A 9,429-nucleotide genomic window follows, 5' to 3' on the forward strand; every position below is an offset into this window, starting at 1 on the left:
ACTTATTATTTCTAAGCATATTTCATATACATGTATATGTTTATTGTCTGTCTCCTTTACCAAAATGTAAGCTCCACTAGGGCAGCGATTTTGCCTGTTGTAATATCCTGAGTGCACAAGCACTCAAAATATTGGTTGAGTGAATGAATGAATGCACGTTTGGTACTTCCTTTGCAGAGCCCACCTGTTTAATGAGTTTAATGACATGAGTTTGAGTAAACTCCAGGAATTGGCAAGGGACAGGGAAGCCTGGTGTGCTGCAGTCCATGGGGTCGCAAAGAGTCGGACACAACTGAGCAACTGAACTGAACTGATAATGCCATAAAAGTTTTTTTTTGTTTTAATTAATACACTATTATATTTACTTAGAAGCATTTAGACTGTCATGAAACTGTTATAACTCCCCCTACCTCCAATTACAGGGGACAATTCAGTAACAGAACAACTATTTCCTATAAGCTGCATGAGAGACAACTGAAAAAACAACCATGCACCTATATAATTAATTTGTCCTGGGCGCCAACATGAAGCTGGTTTGAATTCCCATGCTGATTTACAACCAAAAGTGATACCAGGTGAGGTTGGTGGCCATGAAAAATAGCACCAGTACAGGGCTGTCTAAAAACTTATTGGGGAATTCTTGTTAACAATAATCCCCCACCCCCAAAAGGGGCAGTTTAAAAGAAAATCTTACAGTTTTACATTTCAGTTTTTTTTCAATTTAAAAGGAATGAATTGTGTCCAGGGAGGTTAACTGCTTGACAGAAAAGAAAGAAGAAAAAAAAATAAAAGCTGCCCTAGAACTATTTCATTCATCACTAATCATTACCTTCGACTTTGTTGTCTTTATCTTCCTCCTCTTCATTTATCTCTCCTTCATTGTCTTTCTCTCTCTTTTTTTTCTTGTTTGGATCAGCCTTGACATCATCTTTTTTTTTTTTTTTTTTTTTTGCCGTATCAGCCTTCCTTTGGCTCAGGATGCAGCAAGATCCTTTCGGTACTTTTCCTGCCACAGTGCAGACTCCTTTTCAGGCTGCCTGCCATCTGCAGCACTGTCTCTCACATCTCTCCCGGTTTCTTTGCATCATTGCCAGTAGACGGACCAGGATCCTCTTTGGTTTTGGGGTGGTACACCAAACACAAGAAACCGGCCAAAGGAGGCTTTTTGGGTGGTTGGAAACCCTGAACTTTTTGTTTCCATTTTGGGAGAAATAAAAGTTTTCATATCTGTTTGATAAGGGGCCTTGTCCACTCTTGACTTTTTCCTTTCTCTTCGTCAGACAAGGCTTTCCACATTTCTGAGCATTTTATAAGATTTTTTTTTTTTCCCCCTTGGTGTGGACCATTCTTAAAGTCTTTATTGAATTTGTTACAATATTGCTTCTGTTTTATGTTTTGGTTTCTTGGGCAATAAGCCATGTGGGATCTTAGCTCCCCAACCAGGGATCCAACCTGTACCCCCTGCATTGGAAGGTGAAGTCTTAACTTGACTGCCAGGGAGTCCCCTTTCTGAGCATTTAAAGAATAACTTGAGAATGACTGAAGCATCTGGATGGATTTTCCTGGGCTCCTTCTGGCAAGTTTATGCAAAGAGCCTATAACGACATTTGACCTCAGGCTTCTCAGGGCCTCCTCTGCCCTGCCTCAGGGAGGCAGAGTCGCTCAGCGCCCCTCGCTCTCACTTGCCTCAGCAGTGTTTCTGGGGGTTTCTGAGTCCCAGTTTTCACATAAGCGCATGAGCCTGAAAGGCCTAGTGACAGCTCATTCCTTGGTCATTTAAGCCTTGTCTGCTGCCTCCCTGGCCCTTCCTCTGCCTCCCTCTGCCATCATCTTTACCACCTTGCCCCTCAGTGTTATTCTGCTCACCCTCTTCCAATACATCCATTGCCAAATTTGTCTTTTTTATTTTTTAAAAATTGATTTATTATTAATTGAAGGATAATGGCTTTACAGAATTGTGTTGGTTTCTGCCAAACGTCAACATGAATCAGCCATAGCTATGCATATCTCCCCCACCTCTTTTTTTGGATTCTTTTTTTTAAATTTACTTTTTATTGAAGGATAATTGCTTTACAGAATTTTGCTGTTTTCTGTCAAACCTCCAAAGTTAACTTTTTTAAAAAATGAAGTTGATCATGATGTCTACTCTGCTCAAAACCCTCTCTTGAATTTCCGTATCAAAACGTTGACAACCAACGCAATATTGTAAAGCAATTACCTTCCAACTAAAAATACATTTAAAAAAAAAGGAAAAAAAAATTATTTTTTCGACTCTAGGACTCCCCTGGTGGTCCAGTGGTTAAGAATCTTCCTGCCAAAGAGGGGCACATGGTTTTCATCCCTGGTCCTGGAAGATCCCACAGACCTCAGGGGAGATAAGCCTGTGATCCACAAGAGAAGCCACTGCAATGAGAAGCTGGCGCACTGCAACTAAAGAAAGCCTGCGTGCAGCAATGAAGACCCAGTGCAGCCAAAAATAAATAGTGAAATTAAAAAAAAAAAATACTTTTTGCTTATACGTGACAGAAATCTGGCTAGAAAGAAGATGGGTCAGAAGGGAAATTTAGGGAGAGAATACTGAAGTAGTTGTGTAAGAGAAGGAAAGTCAAAGTTAGTTGCTCAGTCCTGTCCAACTCTTGTGACCACATGGACGGTAGTCTGCTAGGCTCCTCTGTCCATGGAATTCTCTAGGCAAGAATACTGGAATGGGTTGTCATTTCCTCCTGCAAGGGATCTTCCTGACCCAGGGATTGAACCTGGGTCTCCTGCCTTGCAGGCAGATTACCATCTGAGCCACCAGGGAAGCCCCAAGAAGAGAAGGAAGAATCACCCAAACCTGGGAAGGATGGAATGTGGATGGCAATAGAGACGGTGGGATCCAGGGACTGAGATGCCTCTGGGACTATCTCCGCTTCTTGTTGCCACTTCTCCAGAACATGTTTCTTATAGAAGACTGGCTTCTGCTACATACAGCAGAGATTAAGGCCCCAGATGTCTCTTGACCTCTCTTTTTTTAATAGCTTGTATCATTAGGGGGAGGGTCTTTTCCCCTCTGTTTTGCATAAGACATTTCAGGTGGGAATTCTGATGAAAACAGTGTGGGTCAGATGCCTATCCCCGAGCCAATCAACAGGGACTCAGAGGTCTGGTCACGTAAGAACATGGAGCTTCTCTATAGCAGCTACTTAGATGGGGTGGGGTGGGGTGGGTTCCCAGAGAAAGAAGGGGCTAGGCAGACAATAGTTACTCCACTTTGCCCAACCAGACCCAGGCAGCTGGTGGCCTGAAGGCCACATTTGGCCCACAGCATTGTCTTAAATTGGCTTAAGATGGTTTTGAACTGTTTGTTAACATTTCAAAACCTGAATGTTTCTCATAAAAGCCTGGATTTCTGTTTTAACTTGAAATGTGGGAACCCTGGATCTCGAATTCTCATGTGGCAAAAATTGGCTGGAGCTGAATGGGTGTTGCTCATTTAAAATGGGGTACTCAATTGTCGTTGTCCTCTCACCTCTTGCTACTTCCCTGTTATCTATTGCTGCATAATCAACCACTCAAAACTATGAGGTGAAAAGCAATAAAGTCACTTATGGTCATTCAGTTCAGTAGCTCAGTCATGTCCGACTCTTTGCGACACCATGGACTGCAGCACGCCAGGCCTCCCTGTCCATCACCAACTCCTGGAGTTTACTCAAACGCATGTCCATTGAGTCAGTGATGCCATCCAACCATCTCATCCTCTGTCGTCCCCTTCTCCTCTTGCCTTCAATCTTTCCCAGCATCAGGGTCTTTTCAAATAGTCATTACCAGCCATGTTCCTGGAGGTTGGCTGGTTTCTACCAGATGGGTCTCACCCAGGGTCTCAGGTGGTTGCAGTCAGCTGGAAGGCTTCCTTTGGTGGCTGCAGCTGGCTCTTGGCTGGGCTGTAGGCGGAAGCCCCTTCACATGGCCTCGCTGTGATTTGGGCTCCCTCACAGCATGGCAGCTGCCCTCTCTTCTCAGGGAAGACTCAGTCTCTATGCTATGTGTTCACTTTTTAAGTTACATTCTTTCCAGGAGCTGTTTTCATTTCAGATAAGAAAATGAAGATAAGCAGAGAAGAATGGACAGCTCAAGGTCACCTGGTATTAAAGCCAGAAAGAGAACTGAGCCTCTGCCTTTCCCTCTCAATTTACAGTTTACGCCACTGTCTCCTCCATCCTTCTCTCTCTGATGAAAGCGCCGGTGTCTTCTAGACTCTTCCTTGTACTGCAGCCGGCTGTGGCCAGACCTGGCCCCTCACTAGGTTTCAGCTCTTCCTTGGCAGAAACTTTCTTTTGCTCAACATTATTTCTGTATGACAGCTAGATGCCTGGCATTTAGCTGGCCTTCAGAAAGTGTTTATTTAATCAAATCCATATTTTTCAAGTACCCTCAATTTTCTTTTTATTGTATAACTAGCTCCACAGGAACCTCAATTCCTGTTGTATGTGGGGATGGGCAACTGACCAGGGGCAAGGAAATACATCCCCACCTGCTCACCGTCTCTCAGGACCTCCAGAGATGCCTGAGGAGCTCAGAGCCCAGGTATTATTGTTTTGGGGAGAGGTGTATGTGTGTGAGAGAGACTGAATTTAAGGGACGTATGGTGGTTTTTCTTTGATAAAACTAAACAACAAAAACAAACAATAAATTAAACAACACAGGTATGAATAGAATAAAGAATGGAAGCCTTTCTACTCTCAAGCTGTCCCTACACCTGTTCCCACAGCTCAGAGGTCATCACTCATCATTGTTTATGGTTCAGCCTATAACCTGCAAGATTCTTTACACACACAGCATGAGTTGAATACATACTGTACCCTACATTTTTTAGTATCCCAGAGATACCATTCCTTTCAACAGCTGCTTGCACATTTATAAAATAGATGAACCATACTTTCGTTGGTTTGTTTGGAGGGATGATAATGTTACTTATGTTTATCTGTACTGAGTTTTCATATTTCACACATGACACACAGACACATCCATTTTGTAAAATATTTAGGTTTAGTGGTTTAGTTGCTAAGTTGTATCTGACTCAACATATGGACTATAGCCTGCCAGGCTCCTCTGTCCATGGAATTCTTCAGGCAAGAATACTAGAGTGGGTTGCCATTTCCTCTTCCAGGGGATCATCCCGACCCAGGGATCAAACCCAGGTCTCCTGGTCTGCAGGCAGATTCTTTACCAACTGAGCCACAGGGCTGTGTTCAACACAGCAGCCACTTCCCATGTGTGACTACAGAGCACCTGAAATGTGGTGAGTTTGAATTCAGATGTGCCGTACGTGTAAATGCACATTGGATTTTGGAGACTTAGTATGAAAAATCTAAAGTAAAATATCTCACTGGTAATTTGTTTATATTGATTATATGTTGAAATGATAATGTTTTGGAATATTGGGTTAAATAAAATATATTGTTAAAATCAATTTTATGCTTTTTTTTTAATGGCTAAAATTTGAAATTACATAAGCGTTTTGCATTATATTTATTTTGGGCAGAGCTGATTTGGAGAAAATAAATGTGTACAGAGCAAAAGATGAAAATTCAATTTCATAATCTAACCTCTTGCCTCCCTAAGTTGTTACTGATTTTTATTGCTTTCCAATATGTATTTTAAGACTTTGTACTTTATCCTGAATTATGTTTTTTCCATATTCTTCAGATTGTGTATGTATATCGTGCTTTTGTTTGTTTGTCTTTGAAAAAGTTTATACTATTACTTTTCATAAATACTTTAATTGCAGAGACTTCCCCAGTGATCCAGTGGTTAAGATTCTGTGTCTCCAATGCAGGGGACAGGGTTGCAGTTCCTTATTGGGGAACTAAGATGCCACATGCCACACATGTGGCCAAGAAAATAGAATAAAATAAAATAAATACCTTAGGGGAAGTTCCCTGACTAACCAGTGGCAAAGACTCCATGCTCCCAGTGCAGGGGGCCCTGGTTCGATCCCTGGTCAGGGAACTAGATCCCACATGCCACAACTGAGAGTTCACATGTTGCAACTAAAGATCCCAAGAGCCGCAACTAAGAGCCGATGTAGCCAAATAAATATTTAAAATAAAGAAATAAATACCTTAATTGCAAATAAAATAAAGACAGTAAACTCTTCTGGTTTCTCCACAACCCTGATCCTTCTCCAAGATGCATTGTTTTGAGTACTGGCATTGCCACTTACCAAACTGAAGACAAGAAATAGAAATCCTAATATCTGAATAATAGAAATCCCTATTCTTCTCTATCTCAGAAAGAGAAGAATAGAAATGGAGAGAAGGAATTATTTCAAGAAATACTGATGGTATTTCCTCAAAATTAAAACAAACAAAGAAACATGAAAAACCTTTGATTGCAAGATCCATAGAATTTCAGATAGAAAAAAAAAAACCCACATGTAGACTCATACAGAAGTGTAAGGATACCAAAAATAAAGAGAAAATGGCAAAACCTATATAAAGAAAGAGCAGAACACGCAAAAGAACGAGAATCAATTTGCCACCAGATTTTCCAACAGCAAAACCATGTAGTATTGGTCAGAGAGATTCCAGAGGAAAATATATCTTTTATGGGAAAAGCTAAAGACATCAAGGTTAGCTAGAAAATTAACACAAAGAATACTGGAGTGGGTTGCCATTTCCTTCTCCAGGGGCTCTTCCCAACCTAGGGATCGAACCTGGGTTTCCTGCATTGCAGACAGTGTCCTGCATTGCAGGCAGATTCTTTACCAACTGAGCTGCCAGGAAGCCCCCTAGGTCTTAAGAGAGAAAGACACAAAATAGGCCTTAAGAGAGAAAACAGGCAAGGTCTCAGAATGCCTTCCACATTTTGGTCTCACAATAAAGGAGGCAAGAACAGAGTGGGAGAAAGTTGAGGTATCAGTGGAAGTGAAAACTGCACATCTTGATGGGCCTGGCAAAGGAACTCCTCTTGTGCTAATACTATTATAATTAAAAACCCCACATGCTAGTAAAGCAAACACCAATTTGAAGGAGTCACCCATAATTTAGACTGCTTCAATCTGGAGAAACATCTGAGGTAGCGTTTGTGGACGGTCTGAACACAGAGGCGTAAGCACGCGAGAAAGAATGTGCATTATCTTTTAAAAAGCTGAGTATAAGTCTCTACAATAAAGAGAGCTTCTGTGAAAGAAAACAGTGATAAATTGTACTTCATCAAAATGAAAAACTTGAGCTTCTCAAGACACACTATGAAGATGCTAAATAAGTAAGCTATAGAATTTGAGACTACGTTTGCACAGGTGTACCTGAAAAAGAATTTGAAATCAATATATGTTAATATTAAGCAAAAAAGCAACCTAGTAAAGACATGTAAAAGAATAGAGACATCTCAGGGAAGAAAACGAGGAACTCAAGAGCATGAGTCAGCAGGAGTACAAATTAAAACCATAATGAGGTACTAGTTCATACCCAACAGAACAGCTACAATTGAAAAGGCTGACAATTCCAAGTGTTGGTGAAAATGTGGCAGAAGTGGAGTTCCTTCACATTGCTGGCGGGATTGTAAATGGAACAACTACTTTGGAGAATTCTTTGACAGTTTCTCATAAAATTATGTATATATCTACGCCAAGAATTTCATTCCTAGATACTCAAGAATAATGAAAACATATTCTGTAAAAAGAAAAGAATCATAGCAACTTTATTTACATAGCCAAGCACTAGAAATAATCCAAACACCCATCAATAGGATAATAGATAACCAATTATATTACATTCTTTCAAAGAACTATGCCTCAGCAATACAAAGGAATAAACTACTGATAACAAAGATAAATATTAAAACATCATATTGCGCAAAAGAAGCCAACTACAGAATGTTAATGCTGGTGATGGAAATCAGAACGGTAATTGCAGCAGGCGTGGGTGGGTGACTATGGACTGGAAGAGGTGTGGGATAATAGAAATGTTTTGTTTGTTATTTTGTGTTTTAATAACTTAGGGGTTTACAATTGCTGAAACTCACCAAACTGAATACTTAAGATCTGTGTATTTTATTGCGTGTAAATTATACCTTGATTTTTTTTTTTAAAAGTAATTCTTTTTTAAAAAAAGACAAAATAAAAAATTTAAAATGCCCAGGACTGAATGATAACGAAAACATTTTGCTTCAAAGTTATGGAATCCAGCAAGATTGGCCCTCTAAGGGCAATTTATAGTCTTAACTACTTATATTAAAAAAAGAAGAAAGCCCATTTTTCAAAATGAGTTAATGTCCGTATTTAAGAAGTGATAATAAATGTTCAAATGAATGGATAAAGAAGATGTGTGTGTGTATATATATATATATATATATATAAAATATACACAATGGAATATTACTTAACCATAAACAATGAATGAAATAATGCCATTTGCAGCAACATGGATGGACCTAGAGATTACCATACTAAGTGAAATAAGTCAGACAGAGACAAATATCATATGATATCACTAATATGTGAAAAGAAAAAATGATGCAAATGAACATATTTACAAAACAGAAATAGAGTCATGGATATAGAAAAAACACTTATGGTTACCACTGGGGAAAGTGGGTGGTGGAGGGATAATCTGGGATACTGGGATTGACATATGCACACTGCTATACATAAAACAGATAACTAATAAGGACCTAATATATAGCACAGGGAACTCTACTCAATACTCTGCAATGACCCATATGAGAAAAGAATCTAGAAAGACGTGGATATATCATTTTGTATACATATAATTCATTCACTTTGCTGTACAGCAGAAACTAACACAAATTGCAAATCAACTATACTCCAATAAAAATTTTTTAAAACAAGAAGTGATAATAAGCAACAAGAGTTTACTGTATAGCACAGGGTACTAGGTTCAATATCTTTAATAATCTGTAATGGAAATTAATTGAAAAAAGAATATATATATATATACATGAATCACTTTGCCATACACCTAAAACTAACATAATATTATAAATCACCTATACTCCAACTTAAAAAAAATAGGTAAAAAAGAGGAAGTGACAAAAACAATAAACTCTAAGTATAAAGACAGAATAAAATAAATAAGAGCAGAAATCAGTGATCAGTGAAATAAGAATGAAGGTAAAATAGAAAATATCAACTAATCGAAAGTTTTTTAAATTTTATTTTAATTATGATAAAACACACATAATATTTATAATCTTAACCATTTTTAAGTGTGTGAACCATTTCTAAGAGAATGTATTCAACAGTAGTGTTAAATACATTACTGCTGTTGTGCAACCGCTTTCCAGAACTCTTTTCAGTAAAACTCAAAGTGTATACTTATGAAACAACTCCCCATTTCTTCCTTCCTCTTAACTCCTGGCACCTACCCTGCTACTTTCTGTCTATGAATTGGAAGTTTGTTCTAGGTATTCATGTAAGTGTGGAAT

Source organism: Bos indicus, chromosome 16, assembly GCF_029378745.1.
Source record: "Bos indicus isolate NIAB-ARS_2022 breed Sahiwal x Tharparkar chromosome 16, NIAB-ARS_B.indTharparkar_mat_pri_1.0, whole genome shotgun sequence".
NCBI classification, from domain to species: Eukaryota; Metazoa; Chordata; class Mammalia; order Artiodactyla; family Bovidae; genus Bos; species Bos indicus.